Genomic DNA, 14,625 nt, shown 5'->3' with positions numbered 1-14,625 from the left:
AGGGTGACGCGCCTAAGGCGCGGCAGTCTATGGTGGCGCGGCTATTACAAGGGATGCTGTAGCGGTTATAAAGCAGTTATACAATGATTTTTAAAGTCCACGTGGCGGCATATCAGAAATAGAACGTGTGCTGACATAGACAAGCAGTTAAACCTCGAAAAAAGTGGTTAAAGGTCGTGGGAGAACAGTTTCAAGCACGATAAAACGTGGTGGTAACCGCTCCTTTGGCCGCGACAGTCCATACTGCTGCGCCAGTAGCCGCGGCAGTATAGACTGGCGCGGCCAAAGAGATGTCAGGTGGTTAGTTATTTCATCCCCGTTTCCACTGTTGTGCACTCCTACCCCTATAAATACCTTCCTAGACACGAAACAAAGGAGAGAGAGCAGATTGGAGTAGAAAAGGCTTGAGCTTTTGGTGATTTTGAGGAAGAAAGAGAGAATTTTCACCCTTTGATAAACATCACTTGGTGACTCCTAGAGATCTAAGCTCAGACTTGATCTTTGGAAGAGTGAACATCTTACATCGATAAGATATTCGCTTTCAAATCCTTACTTCGATAAACGAAGGAAGGATCTCCAAACCCCCTCACGATCAGTGAATCGGTGGTCCACGAGTCAAAGCACTCCCGGCATAGGCAAAGTTTCACAAAGCAAAAGTCGATAAACGATTTTTGTGTTATTTTCCAAGAGAGTTATAATTTTCTCAATTTTTCATTATAATTCTATGTAAACATTTAAGTTTCAATAGAATCATCAATGAAAATAACTTTCGACGAAAACAAACTGGCGACCACAGTGGGAGCCAGCGGCCTCGCTGCCGAGGCCGCAGTGTCGCAGCCGATCAAGATCGTAGTCAATGAAGAGATCGAATATGAGTTCGATCAGGCAAAATTCGAGGAGTATCTGTTATCCTCATCCTCGAAATCTTCCTCTCCTAACAAGTGCAGGAAGATTTCCTCTTCCAAGAAAGTTTTCAAGTCTTCGATTCCGATGAAGACCGCAGGTGAAGGTTCTTTCCCAATTGTTGCTAAGGAATCTACCTGTAACATCTCTGCTCCAAGTGACTCCGCACCAATTAAGGAGTCGTTGAATCATAGCTCACCAGTGCTGACGAAAAGAGCTCGTCAGAGACAACGTCAGCGCCGTGCTCGTCAATTGGCTAAGGCCTTGCAACAAACCAACGGGGTCCACTATTATGCGTACCTAGAGTCGAGGAAGCATAAGGTGGTTCAGTTGCCTCAGCGGCAAACTAACCATATTTCTGCACAGCTTACGACGGAGGAATGGACTCTCGTCAAAAGTGCCTGTTCGACCCTTAAAGAGCGTATACAAAAGCGCCAGGCAAAGGCTGCTCACGCTCGTGCCCTTCGTCAACAAAAGAAGAAAGAAGTAATGTCTGAAGAACCACCAAGAAACCGTAAAGTTTGGATTCCGAAGACGCTGCAGACATCCATTCCGGGTCCGTCTACCGCATCACCAGTGAAACCATGGGTCAGTCCCGACCTATCGAAATTTAAAGTCACAATAGCGGATCGCCTCGATCCTTTGGCTAACGATCGAGGCAAATCCCTAATTAAAGAACACACAGATCTAACAGATAAACCTTTAATGGTTTCTTATACAGGGGGTCGTAAATACCCTCCGGTTAGAACTGTACAAGTCCAAAACGAGAAAATACCAATTCATTCTCGTTTAGGACCCATGAAAAATCCATTCCCGCAAAGGGGTGGATTTAAGAATTCAACCTTGGATCGCCCAGAGGCGACGACTAGTCGTCCTGTGCATGTTAACAAGGTTCAAAAACAACAGATAGGTTGCTCAAATCACAATAACGATGAGCTGTACTATCAAAACCATAACTCAAGAAAAAGAATTGTCCGAGAAGACGAGTCTCACTGCTCCTGTGAGAGGCTCATTAAAGCAGTATTGACAGAATGTGGTTGCTCTAAAACTAATTCAACAAGAGTCTCCGTCCGTATTTCAAAGACTTTCCACTGAAGCGTCAAGACCCAAAGTGAGACGCTTCAACAAGAAGAGACCTGCAATTCGACGAGATGAATTCCCTGAGGTTACTATTAATATGACCGACAGAGAAAAACAATAATTAGTCAACCCTGATCTTGATTTCTCTCCGGGAGGGAGAGTTGAGCGGGGTCTATCTCAAAGAATGTCGCGGTTACAAAGAAGAGCCAACCGACGTCGAGACTACAAGAGAATGCACGAGGGGTTATCTTCAGAGGAGGAACTGTCAGATACTTGTTCTGCTGTTGCGTCGGATGATACCACATCTAGTGTTGGGCGAGCCAGAGAATCATTCGCAATCACGCCAGATCAATTGGCTCAGATATTACAGGAAGCGTTAGCTAAACAACGTGAGAAAATTAGAGCTAAAATCAAAACCGAGATGGAGTTGACAATGCAGCAGATGCAAGATTTGCAAGCTCAACAACATCAACCGGAATCGAGCCAAAAGGCAGAATCCAGCCAGCGTAACGTTATTCCTGTACGTATAGCTGAGGTGGATAATGAAGAAGATGAGACTATCTTTGCTGATCATCCTCTAGATAAAGACAATTCCGAAAATGGTCCAGCTAAATCATCCACTCAACCTCCTCAAATCTACTTGAAGAAGAGTGAGGAAGAAGACAAGAAGATGCAAGATCTTGAGAGCAAAGTTAATGCTTTGATGACGGCCCAAGAAGTGAAGAAAACAGGCATTCCATACCCGTACCCGAGGGAGTGGGATCTGATTCCTTATCCCCCAAAGTTTAATTTGATTAACTTTACTCCTTTTGATGGCAGGGGTTCACCAACTCAGCACTTGATCTATTTCAAGTCGCATCTTGGCACTATATCCGGAAACGAAGCTTTGATGGTTCGGTCATTCGTAGGAACCCTTCGTGGGCCTGCCTTCGATTGGTACCGACGTCTTAAACCCGGAAGTATCACTAGCTGGGAGGATATGGAAGGATTGTTCCTCACCAATTTCTTCGACGACGACACCGAAGTCTCTATCGGCACCTTGTTGGACGAGAAGCAGAAGGACGGGGAGTTAGTTGATGTCTTCGTCAAGCGGTTCTGGAATAAAGTGGTAAATTGCCGAGATCCACTCACAGAAGAGTTTATCCTACAGACATGTCACAATAACTTGTCGCTAGATGTGTTAGAAGTCATGGGGGTTGTGCCTTCTAAAACTTGGAAGGAGTTAAAAGTGAGAGGTGAACAAGCCGAGCATTTTCTTAAGTGAAAGAAGTTAGAGAGAGGACTGCCACAAGATAATCCTCAAAAACAGAACTTTAACTCTCGAGGCAAAGGAAGAGGGTCCGGGGCTGCTGTTGACGCGCATCAAACATCACAACAGCCACAACAACAACCACAGTAGTCATCTTTCCAATTAGCGCCGAATCAGAATCAACAGCCTCCGAAGCAGTTTAAGGCCTCAGAGCCTAAATTCCCGAATGAGTATTCTTTTAAGGATGATGAAGTTCCGGTCATCTTCAAATACCTGCTGGATAACAACAAGATCAAGCTTCCACCGGTCACAAACCAAGAAGAAGCGAAGAAGACGAATGACTCGAAATATTGTGCATATCACCGAAGGGTCCACCATCCCACTAAGACGTGTTATGTCTTGAAAGACAAAATACAAACCTTAATCGATGTTGGAATCGTAACACCAAAACTGAAAGAGAAGAAAGTAGGTGCGAATGCAGTGTCTATCAGCTTCGGATCGGTTCCTTTATCCTGGTTTCAAGCCGAACCAGTATCAAAGGTCAAGATGCAGACCATCAACGATGACCCTCATGGACAGCATAAAAAAGGGCTTGTATCTCACACAACCCCCAATGGCGAAATCCTTTGGGTTCATCCGGATTTGCTTGAAGATGAACAGTGGACGACATCCACATTAAAGAAGAAATCAAACGGCAAAGGAAAAGAGAAGTCTTGTTATGGAGCCTCGGCAATTCCCGAAAAGAATGATGAAGAGATTCCAGCTTTACCGCTTTTTGAAGAGGAGCAAGAATCTTTCGCTACAAGAGGTGGGAATGAATACCATTATAAATATCCTGAAGCCTCTAACCCAGATGCTAAAACTCTTACGGAGCTGGGGGTAGTTGCAACCCCTCCTATAGCTACTGGGAAGCCGCAACAACCGGTTAAACAAAAAGAAAAGGAACCCCAACATAAAGAAGTTCAAATTCCGAAGCAGTCTCGTTTCAACCGACCGATCGGACGAGACAAACCAGAAAGCTCGAATACTCCATACCGCTTCGATGTTATGACTCAGTTGGCTAACATCCCAGCAAGGATCATGCTATACGAGTTATTACGCCTATCGAAAGATACCAGAGAAGCTTTACAAGAAGCCTTGGCTGATTCTGAGGTATTCCTGACTCAGATTAAGCCAATTCCTGAAAAGCCAGAGTCATCAGTTCAGCATTGCAATCTGGCAGCCACGAAATTTCCTTGCATTGCTTTCACAAAAGAAGATATGCAAGTCAGAAATTCAAAACATGATAGGCCTCTATATTTCACCGGATATATTGGCTCGAGCGTTGTCAATCGGATTCAAGTTGATCCGAGTTCCGCTGTTAGCATCATGCCGCTTCGGTTGATGTACCACCTCGGAATTCCCGCCAGCAAGCTAGCCTCTACGGGAACTGTTATCTATGGGTTCAATACTAGTGGGTCAAGACCGTTGGGAAAAATTCGGGTGAAGTGTCAACTTAGAGACTTGAAGTCTGAAGTCACCTGCTATGTGATTGATGTAGAGACTTCCTATAACTTACTGTTGGGTCGCCCATGGATCCACAGTAATCTTATAGTTCCCTCCACCCTTCATCAGTGTCTAAAATATGTCGACACTAATAACGAGGTTAAGACGGTGGTCGCGGACAAGCAACCGTTTAAGGGGTTAGAAAATTATTTTACTGACTCCCTTCTTTACGGTGCTGAATCCGATACTGAACCATCGGCCCATGGTACGGACAGCGGAGAGGAAGTTGATACCGAAGCTGGGCTCGATTATAGTGAAGGTCTTGTGCTAAATGACATTGAACCTCTTGTAATCGATCTTGACGGTGGTAATTCGTCGGATGAAATTTGTAACTGGCAGCTTGCCGATGAAATAATAAATAATGATTTAGAGTACTCGCGTTGTCTCGATAATGTAATGCAGGAATTGTATGACGACCCTAGTCTACATATGCCACTTCGTTCGTCTTGTACGATGACGACGAAACACGTTCAAAGTTCATTCGGGACAACTATGATCCTACCCGCAAAGACAGGGGGTGAAAAAGAAATAGTCTTTGGAAAAGGGGAGCCATCCCCTACCCCAGATATTTTCTTAGACACTAATTCGGATGATGAAGAACCCGGACGACATTTCTCTCGGTACAGTTCACAAGCGAATGATTATATGATGAACCAAGGCTTTGACCTCTCGCTCGACGAAGGTCTTCATTTTGGTCAAGGCGTCAGGGTTCCATCCCGTCCTGCCTACGTACCAAAAAGAAAACCAGATAATTATTACGGTCATAAAAGGGGTCTAGGTTATGCTTCATCATCTGATGACGAATATTGCCAGCAGATCATCAACCAATTAACAAATAAGAGTGGACATTCATCCGATACTTCAACCTGGGATTCTGATGTGAGTATTGGGGAAAGGTTCAAAACTCTCATGTCAAACATGGCAACGGTTGATCCTTCCACAACAGAAGGAGACGATCAGTTGCCCACTTGGGAAGATCCCTGGATACATTACATGAATATCCAATACGGTGATCGATTTGAGCAAAGAGAACCTCCTACGGAGGATAAAGTAGTCCAAGTTAATATGGGTGACGAAAATAATCCGAAACCTATATTTATTAGCGGTGATCTTCCGTCGGATGAAAAAGAAGAATTAATCACCCTCATTAGAGAGTATATCGACGTTTTCGCATGGAATTATGAAGATATGCCAGGGCTCGATCCAGATGTAGCAATGCACAGCCTTAATATTAAACCAGATGTTAAACCCGTCAAGCAACAACAGAGACGATTTCGTCCGCAAATTATGGAGGCAATAGAAACTGAAGTCAAGAAACTAATTGATTCGGGTTTTGTCAGAGAAGAACAACATCCTGAATGGCTGGCCAATATTGTTCCAGTCCTTAAAAAGAACGGAAAGATCAGAATCTGTATTGACTTCAGAGATCTGAATACCGCTTGTCCTAAAGATGACTTCCCCTTACCAATTACGGATGTCATCATTGACAACACATGCAGGTTCGAGAGAATGTCATTTATGGACGGATTTTCTGGATATAATCAGATCAAGATGCACCCAGACGATGAAAAGCATACGGCATTCAGAACACCCCTTGGTGTCTTTTGTTATACTGTTATGCCTTTCGGTTTGAAGAATGCCGGTGCTACGTACCAACGAGCAATGACGAAGATCTTTCAAGAGCACCTTCGGAAGACAGTTGAATGCTACGTTGATGACCTGGTCGTTAAGAGCCATGATAAAAACGATCACATTAACGATTTGAAGACGATGTTCGATCTTATGAGGACTCACCAGTTAAAAATGAATCCAACTAAATCATTCCTTGGAATATCCAGCGGTAAATTTCTCGGGTTCGTCATCACCACAAAAGGTATTCATATCGATCCTGATAAGGTAAAGGCGATACATGAATTACAACCCCCGAGGAATCTTAAAGAACTCAGAGGGTTGCAAGGTCGATTAGCATATATCCGTCGGTTTATATCAAATCTGTCTGGAAAATGTCAACCGTTCTCTAAACTCGCGAAGAAAGAAGTGTCATTCGTTTGGGATGAAGCATGCCAAAAGGCATTCGAAGATATTAAAAAATATCTGGCGAATCCACCTATTCTCGTTGCACCAAAATCAGGCAGACCGTTTTTGATTTATGTCAAAGCGACGAGCCATTCGTTAAGTGCATTACTCGCACAAGACGACGATAACGGTCACGAACAAGCTGTGTATTATCTGAGTTGTACATTGGTAGGAGCTGAGTCTCGTTATCTGATGATTGAGAAGGAATGCCTCGCCTTGGTATTCGCAATCTAAAAAATGCGACATTATTTGGTTGGATAGACAATTTATGTCATTTTCAACATAAACCCAATCTGGGTATTCATGACCCAACTGGCCTCCATGAATTGGCGTTTAGCCAGGTGGGCTCTACTGTTATCGCAATATGATCTGTACTTCAAGCAACAAAAGTCAGTTAAGGGACGAGCTATTTGCGATCTTTTGGCGGAAAACCCTATGAAAGATGTAGTTGAGTTGTACGACGATCTGCCAGATGAAACTCACGAAGTTAATATCACCTCACATCAGAAAGTGTGGCAATTATACTTCGATGGGGCTTCTCGTGCAACCAACGTGGCGAGCGCGTCCGGATGTTCTAAAATCTCCTCAGGAGTGGGGGTCGTTTTAGTTTCCCCGGAAAAGCATGTCTTACCTAGAGCATACTCATTGATCGAACCATGCTCTAATAACGTGGCCGAGTACAACACATTAATAATTGGACTTAATTTTGCCAAAGAGCTGGGGGTCGAGTACCTTGAAGCTTTTGGGGATTCTCAATTGGTAGTTAATCAGATACGAGGAGAGTATGAAGTCAGAAATCGAGAACTGATTCCATACCACCAGGTGGCCATTGAGATGGCAAGCTCGTTTGAAGAATTTTTCATCGAGTATGTTCCGCGTCTCCAAAATGCATACGCAGACGCATTGGCGGCATTGGCGGTATCTTTGGCTCAGCCTCCCGAGACAGAACAATTAATTACAGTGAGAACTCACCAACTTATTATTCCTGTCTATGATTCGGTTGCCAAAGAATCATATTCAACAGGAGTTGAACCCGAAGTTCGAGATTGACGTTTCCCTATTATCGATTATGTCCTACATGGTATTTTACCTGAAGACGTAAGAGAAAGGGATTCGATTCGGCGGAGAGCACCGAGATTTTACTACAACGCTGAAGCACAAATGTTGTACCGACGATTGTACGATGGTCTATTACTCCGTTGTCTATCCAATAAAGAAGCAGAACAAGCACTCAAAGAGGCCCATGATGGGACATGCGGTGCACATCAACCCGGTCCTAAACTCTGCGACCGACTTAGGAGAATTGAATATTATTGGCCAACTATGGTAAAGGATGCAGTTGACTATGCCCGACGATGTCAATTATGTCAATTACATGCAAATTATATGCACTAGCCTCCCGAATATTTACACCCATCGGCAACATCGTGGCCATTCGAAACATGGGGAATAGATATTGTAGGTCCTATCTTTCCGCCTTCGGTTAAAGGGGACCATTTTATTTTAGCAATCACAAATTATTTCTCAAAATGGGCAGAAGCAGTTCCACTTAGAGAAGTGAAGACGAGTGATTTGGTCAAATTTATTAAACACCATATCATATATCGGTATGGTGTCCCAAGGCGAATAGTGCACGATAATGGTCCTCAATTCGTTAGCAACGCATTTATCAAATTCTGCGGCAAATTCGGGATTAAGGACGTTTCATCAACTGCTTACAACCCCACAGCTAACGGATTGGCCGAAGCTTTTAACAAGACCATTATCAAGATTTTGGCAAAACTTGTGAAAACCAATAAGCGAGATTGGGACGACAAACTCGACGAAGCACTATGGGCTTATCGTACAACTGTCCGTACGCCAACTGGAGCAACCCCATATTCCTTAACATATGGGTGTGAAGCCGTCCTTCCTCTAGAAATACAAATTCCTTCTCTCTTCATCGCTCTCACAACGGGAATGACGACTGAAGAACATCATCAGAAACGTCTCGAGGAACTAGAAGTGTTAGATAAAAAGCGCTTGGAAGCTCAACAACAAATCGAGTTTTATCAAGCTAGAATTTCTCGGACTTTCGATAAAAAGGTCCGGCGACGAAGTTTTAAAGAAGGAGATATGGTTCTCGCTGTTCGAAGGCCCATGATTCTCAATTCTAAGAAGAAAGGAAAATTCCAACCCAAATGGGAAGGACCGTTTGTAATAGAAACAGTCTATTCAAACGGTGCTTATCGCCTGATTACCCAGGATGGTAACAAATTGATGATGCCAATAAATGGAAAGTTCCTGAAAAAATATTATCCGTAATATGTTCAGGATAACCTATGTAAAACGGGAAGTTCCTAGAGAATCCTGTATAGGATGTTTCGGGATAACCCGAGATCAGTCGATTGTTCTAAATGAGAAACTGATCATTCGAATATTCCATTTTTTTACTACCATAAAGTTCTTTACGGCTTTTAGTGAGATGAGATTGAGATCTGTAAATAGTTAATCTTTCCTCACAAAATCCCCCACCAATCGAATCGACCGACGGTGGGGTCTATCAAATCAGTCACGGATTAAAATCCTTCAAACTCCCGTTGTATCTGTTTTCTAGCATTCCTAATGCTGAAATTATGATACAATGTCAAAAATTTAGGTTATCGGTCCGTATCAGTCGCCGAATCATTTCGTGTCAAATTCTTGTGTTTGACATCAAAAGTTCCCACTGAGTAGCTTGTACAAGTCAACAAACTCATTGTTATTTGTACCCCACTCCCATTCATCATTTGGTCAAACCTTACTACAGTTAGGATCAAAACCAAAATTCATCCTCGATTCTTTCAATGAACGAGAGGTCCACAAATCGAGCGATCAAACATTCTTACAGTTAGGATCATCTCAAAACTCCCACTTGGTCAAACCTTACTATAGTTAGGACCACAACCAAAATCTCCTTTCGATTCATATTGCGAACGAAAGGTCCACTTTTGAATTGAATAATTAAACCTTATGACAGTTAGGATTATTCAGACCAATCCAGATTCTTTAAGTGGAGATCCCACTTCGAGTTTCCTTTGCATCAGGAGATAGAATATAAAATTCATCCTCTCCGATTTTGGGTTCATCTCTATCAACAAACAAGAGACTAGGAGATAGAATATAAAATTCTTCCTCTCCGATTTTGGGTTCATCTCTACCAACAAACAAGAGACCAGGAGATGGAATATAAAATTATTCCTATCCGATTCTGGGGTTTATCTCTACCAACAAACAAGAGATTGAAAGATAGAACACCCAATTCTTTCTTTATAATTTTGGGTTCATTTTCCTGCATAAAGGATATAACCTACTTACATTTCAAAATCCATGTTATTCACGCGTGGGGGATGTTATCTCTATCCCCCATTAGAGATAAGCCTACATCTAACACACATAGCCTACATATTCAATATTGTAGTTCAAAGCCTAAAAGAGTTTAATTCTTTTAGCCCAACGTTATATGTGAAACGGACTTAGATAATTCACATACTAGCCCGATTCAAACGGTAATCGGTAAAGGCATATCAAATCCGTTGATGGCTGAGGATTTGCCAAAAATCCTATAAGTATCATGGTTATTTATTCTAAACAAGAATGAGTAATCATAAAAAATCCTATAAGTATCATGGTTATTTATTCTAAACAAGAATGAGTAATCATAATAAAATCTCAATGAATAAAAAAGAGTTCACTATATTTACCAAAAGAGTTCAAACAGAGCTATAAAAATATATGTTTTCAAATTACAATAATTTGTAATGACGGAGTTGATCCTCTAATCGGGAGAGCTCTATCACATAAGCCAGTTCAAGTTCAGGTATCAAGTTAGCTTTAAAACTTTCTTCATTAACGCTTTGAATTCTGGCAACCTCTTGTTCTTTGTCAGCAAAAATCTTGTCTTGAAGATTCAGCTGCTGGAATAGATTCACCTCAGCTTGGGTTACCTCCGCTAAATCAGACTCCAAAACTTCACGAGCATCCCTAGCTTTGGCAAGTTGCTCTTCTAATTGGGCTATCTCTGCCCGACGCGACTCCAAGTCACGATACAGGTCTACCTTGATTTGTGTCTTCTTGGCAGCGCTCACCCGGAGTTGATTAATGCGAGTTTTCAACATTTGAAGTTCAGATTCAACGGATTTCTGAGAATCACGCCATGCTTGTAGTCTCAGGTCCATTTGGGAAGCAATGTAAGAAGGCGCGCCATTAACACGAAAATTCTGCAACTGTTCAATATTTTGTTTAAGATCGATCAAGTAAGCTTCAATCGAGTCGGATAATTCAGCGCACCCGTATTCTCTAATTCCTGATACATGGCGATCGAGAGATTTCCTAAAATGTTCGAAAGGTGAACCTTTAAGGAGAATTCGATCAACCATGATGTTCAAGAAAAGGACAAAAACTTTGTACGTCAGCGCAAATGACAGCTTTGTCCGGATCTTCATCTGCTAATAAAGCTCGAATACGATCGGACAATAATGAAGAAAGAGCTGCAAAGTGAACGAATGAAATGAATATAAGATAGACATGCTCGCATATAGCAATGAACAGGATTATCCCAAATTCAACAGGAAATTCTATAGTTTGATTACCTTGACTTGTCGACGCTGGGACGCGTTCCACGGCAACCGAAGTTTTTCAGAAATAATGCTGGGCGGTGGATTCACCACATCAGGCTGTTGTTCAATTGCAGTTTCTGATGGCTTCGGGTCCAAATCGACAAACTCTTGAGGAACAAGTTCTATAAATGAGAAAGAGATGAATCAATGTTCTCCCAGTATGAATCCAACTACGAAACACGTTAAAGGCAAAACGTACCAAGTTGAGCCAAAGTTGCAGTAAATTGCTCTTCCACGGTAACATTCGACCCTCCAACTTCATGAACAACTGGAGTCGGATCAGAAGGCGCAACAAGTTCAGCTTCGACAGTATCAGAGGTCGGAGGAATGGTAGATGACGGTTCAACTCCAGCCGGGGGACCTGTTAAAAGCAGGAAACCTAGGCCTTCAGGTTGGTCGCATGCACCAATGATAGTAGATGCATCAACTTCACTCGTTGGTCCTACATCTAAAATCCTTATTTAATCACAAAGATGAAGAAATAAGAGTTTAATTGAAGACTTAAGTCCGAAAGTATATACCTTCTGATGTGCCTACTTCAGTAGAATCAACTCTAGTAGTTGGTCCTGCGGTAGCAGTCGGATCTGGAGCCGATAGTAAATCGGAGATGCGCTGGTGGTCGTCTTCAGAAATATCAAGATTAAAATCCCGTTCATTGAATTCTCCAATCTCCATATCATGAGTAACTTCCTGATCTTTTGGCTCATTAGCCGGAATATCTGGAGAACAGAAAGACCCGTTGGTACATATGTAAAGGTATGAAGGAATCGAAACAAATAAAACTAAGATTACCTTCAGTGAGAGTTGCGGGATCAGCAACGCTACTACTCGCACCTACCTCCTTTAGTTTAACTAAAAGAAGATAAAGCGCACAAGTTAGTAGGAGAGGAATATATTCCGATTCACTTATCTCCTGAAAGTACCCTCCAAATAAAGAAGCATTTGTACCTGTCTCAGTGGTGGGCGAGGTCGGTACAGTAGCTGGAGGAACAGTGGTACCCAAGCTGAAGGATTCTTCACCCATCGCTCTGTGTATTTGTTGAGTGAAACTAGATTCATCAACATCCATTAAACCAGGAGAAGAAGGTTCAGGCAGGATTTCTCCTTCTTCTTCTGGCCCCACTACAATAGCAAAAGAATAAATAAGATTCTATATTTGAAGATAAAAAAAAGAGACAAGAATGAGATTTTACCTCCCTCATCAACCGGAATATCCTGGGTAGACTCCTCTTCGAACAATGGGGAAAGTTTACGTTGTCGATGGGCCATCTTCTTAATCCTCTTCGGTACACGAGTATCTCGAGGAACTTCAGAACTCTCGTGACGAAATTTGGTGCGCGGTTCAGACCCTTGAACATGGTAGGATTGAGTCTCGGAAGAAGCAGGAGATCGGGACCTCTTTCTGCCAACAAGTGGGGTGACATCTTCTTCTTCTTCTTCTTCTTCTTCTTCAAAGGCAGGCCATCTGACGGTCATTTTATTGGAAGACGATAAGGGGATATTCTTCTCTCTCATCTGAACACCCTTAGAAGGAGCACCGGGTGATTGGGATGAAGAAGCTTGACGAGTTCTGTGAGCCACGGGAGAAAGAGGAATGTCAGCCCCTGCTTCGCCTATGGTTTCGTCCTCCTCACTGGATGTTTCGAAGTCATCACTCTCTTCGGAATCAGCTGCTTGTTTTCCTTTGAGGGAAGATGTAGCGGGCCCCTTTCCTTTCCTGGAAGGTATAACTCTTCGAACTACAGCTTCAGCTTCTAGTTCAGAAATCTTCTTCTTTGTGACGGGCATGTTGGCGGCTAAAATCCACCGGAAATAAAGAAAGGTCATGTGAAGATTGGGCTCAGCGACGGGTAAGCTAAATTGAGCTTCTGTGCAGCCAACAACATTCCAGAACCAGGCTCGAACTCCATCGATAAGGCCTCCACAAGTCATTAGCCAGTTATTGGGATTCCCGACATATAGCTGGTCATATCCGAATTGTCGAGCAAATCGGCAAGGAAAGTAAGGCTCGATTCTGCATATGTTTCTTGACCGGAAAACATTGTAGCCTGGTCGAATGTTCATGAGCCAATGAAAACTGCCCATGTTGAGAGAAGTCCTGTTGGCCCCAGATTTCCTCGTCAATGAGCATGTCATTATATGCACCGGAAAATCGGGGGAAACATTTATAAAATTCCCAGCACCTGGCATTCCTGAACTGCCTCACCCTGTCAGGCCATTGTCGGGAAGGATTCAACCACTTACATCCTTCTAAAAGCTGTAGCAGCGGAATTTCTGGATCGGATACGTCGGGAGCTGACATCATGTCGGTTCGGTGGAGGACCAACCACGCCATCAGATATGTATATGGTAGCTCAACTCTCGACAGGGGAATCTTACTCGAAGGCTCAGCACCCACTTTTGTAAAGGTGTTGGTCAGATTGCGTAGACCGCTATGGATGTCAGCAATCATGGCAGAGAGTAAAGATAATCTACCTCCGACGGCTAATTGCACAGCTGGAAAGAGAACTTCAAGAGGAAGGGCCTCTAAAGATTGATGCAGTACTACACACTTCTTTAACCATATGGCCAAATAACCAGAGAGAAGAGTCGCATGTTTCATCCTCTTTGTAGTTTGCCACAAGAAAGTGCTGAATTTCGACCCCCTCGGAAAACCGCCTTCGGATGATCCGGTCGTATAAGACTGAGCATTGATTTTTGTGATTAACTTGTTAACATCAGAAGGAGTCAAGGGGGGTGATTCACAAACGGCCTCGCCAGTCGAACTCTCGAGATTCTGGAACAAGTAATCGGCGAACTGCTTCAGACTGACTTGAGCTGCCTTCTTACTCTTCACCTCGATCCTGGCTATCGCTATTTGGTAATGACAAGTTAATTCCCAGAAAATGTCGTAAGAAGCAGAGCCAGCCTTCTTCATCTTCATAAGCTGACGATTGTTGGGAAAGTATTCTTGATAAGGAGTGTTCCCCAGTGGCAATCCGGACACTTTCATTATTTCGTGAAGTGGAAGCCCTAACTCCCCATACTTAGTGAAGAATGTATTGGTCTCTGGATTATAAGACTCGAACAAGACGAGAAAGTGATCTACACTTATCGGGAGACCATGCATGCTGGCTCGGACTGGAGCGTATAATC

The sequence above is a fragment of the Asparagus officinalis genome, chromosome 4, assembly GCF_001876935.1.
Source record: "Asparagus officinalis chromosome 4, Aspof.V1, whole genome shotgun sequence".
Taxonomy (NCBI): Eukaryota; Viridiplantae; Streptophyta; class Magnoliopsida; order Asparagales; family Asparagaceae; genus Asparagus; species Asparagus officinalis.
The sequence above is the reverse complement of the archived record's forward strand: the minus strand, read 5'-3'. Positions refer to the sequence as shown.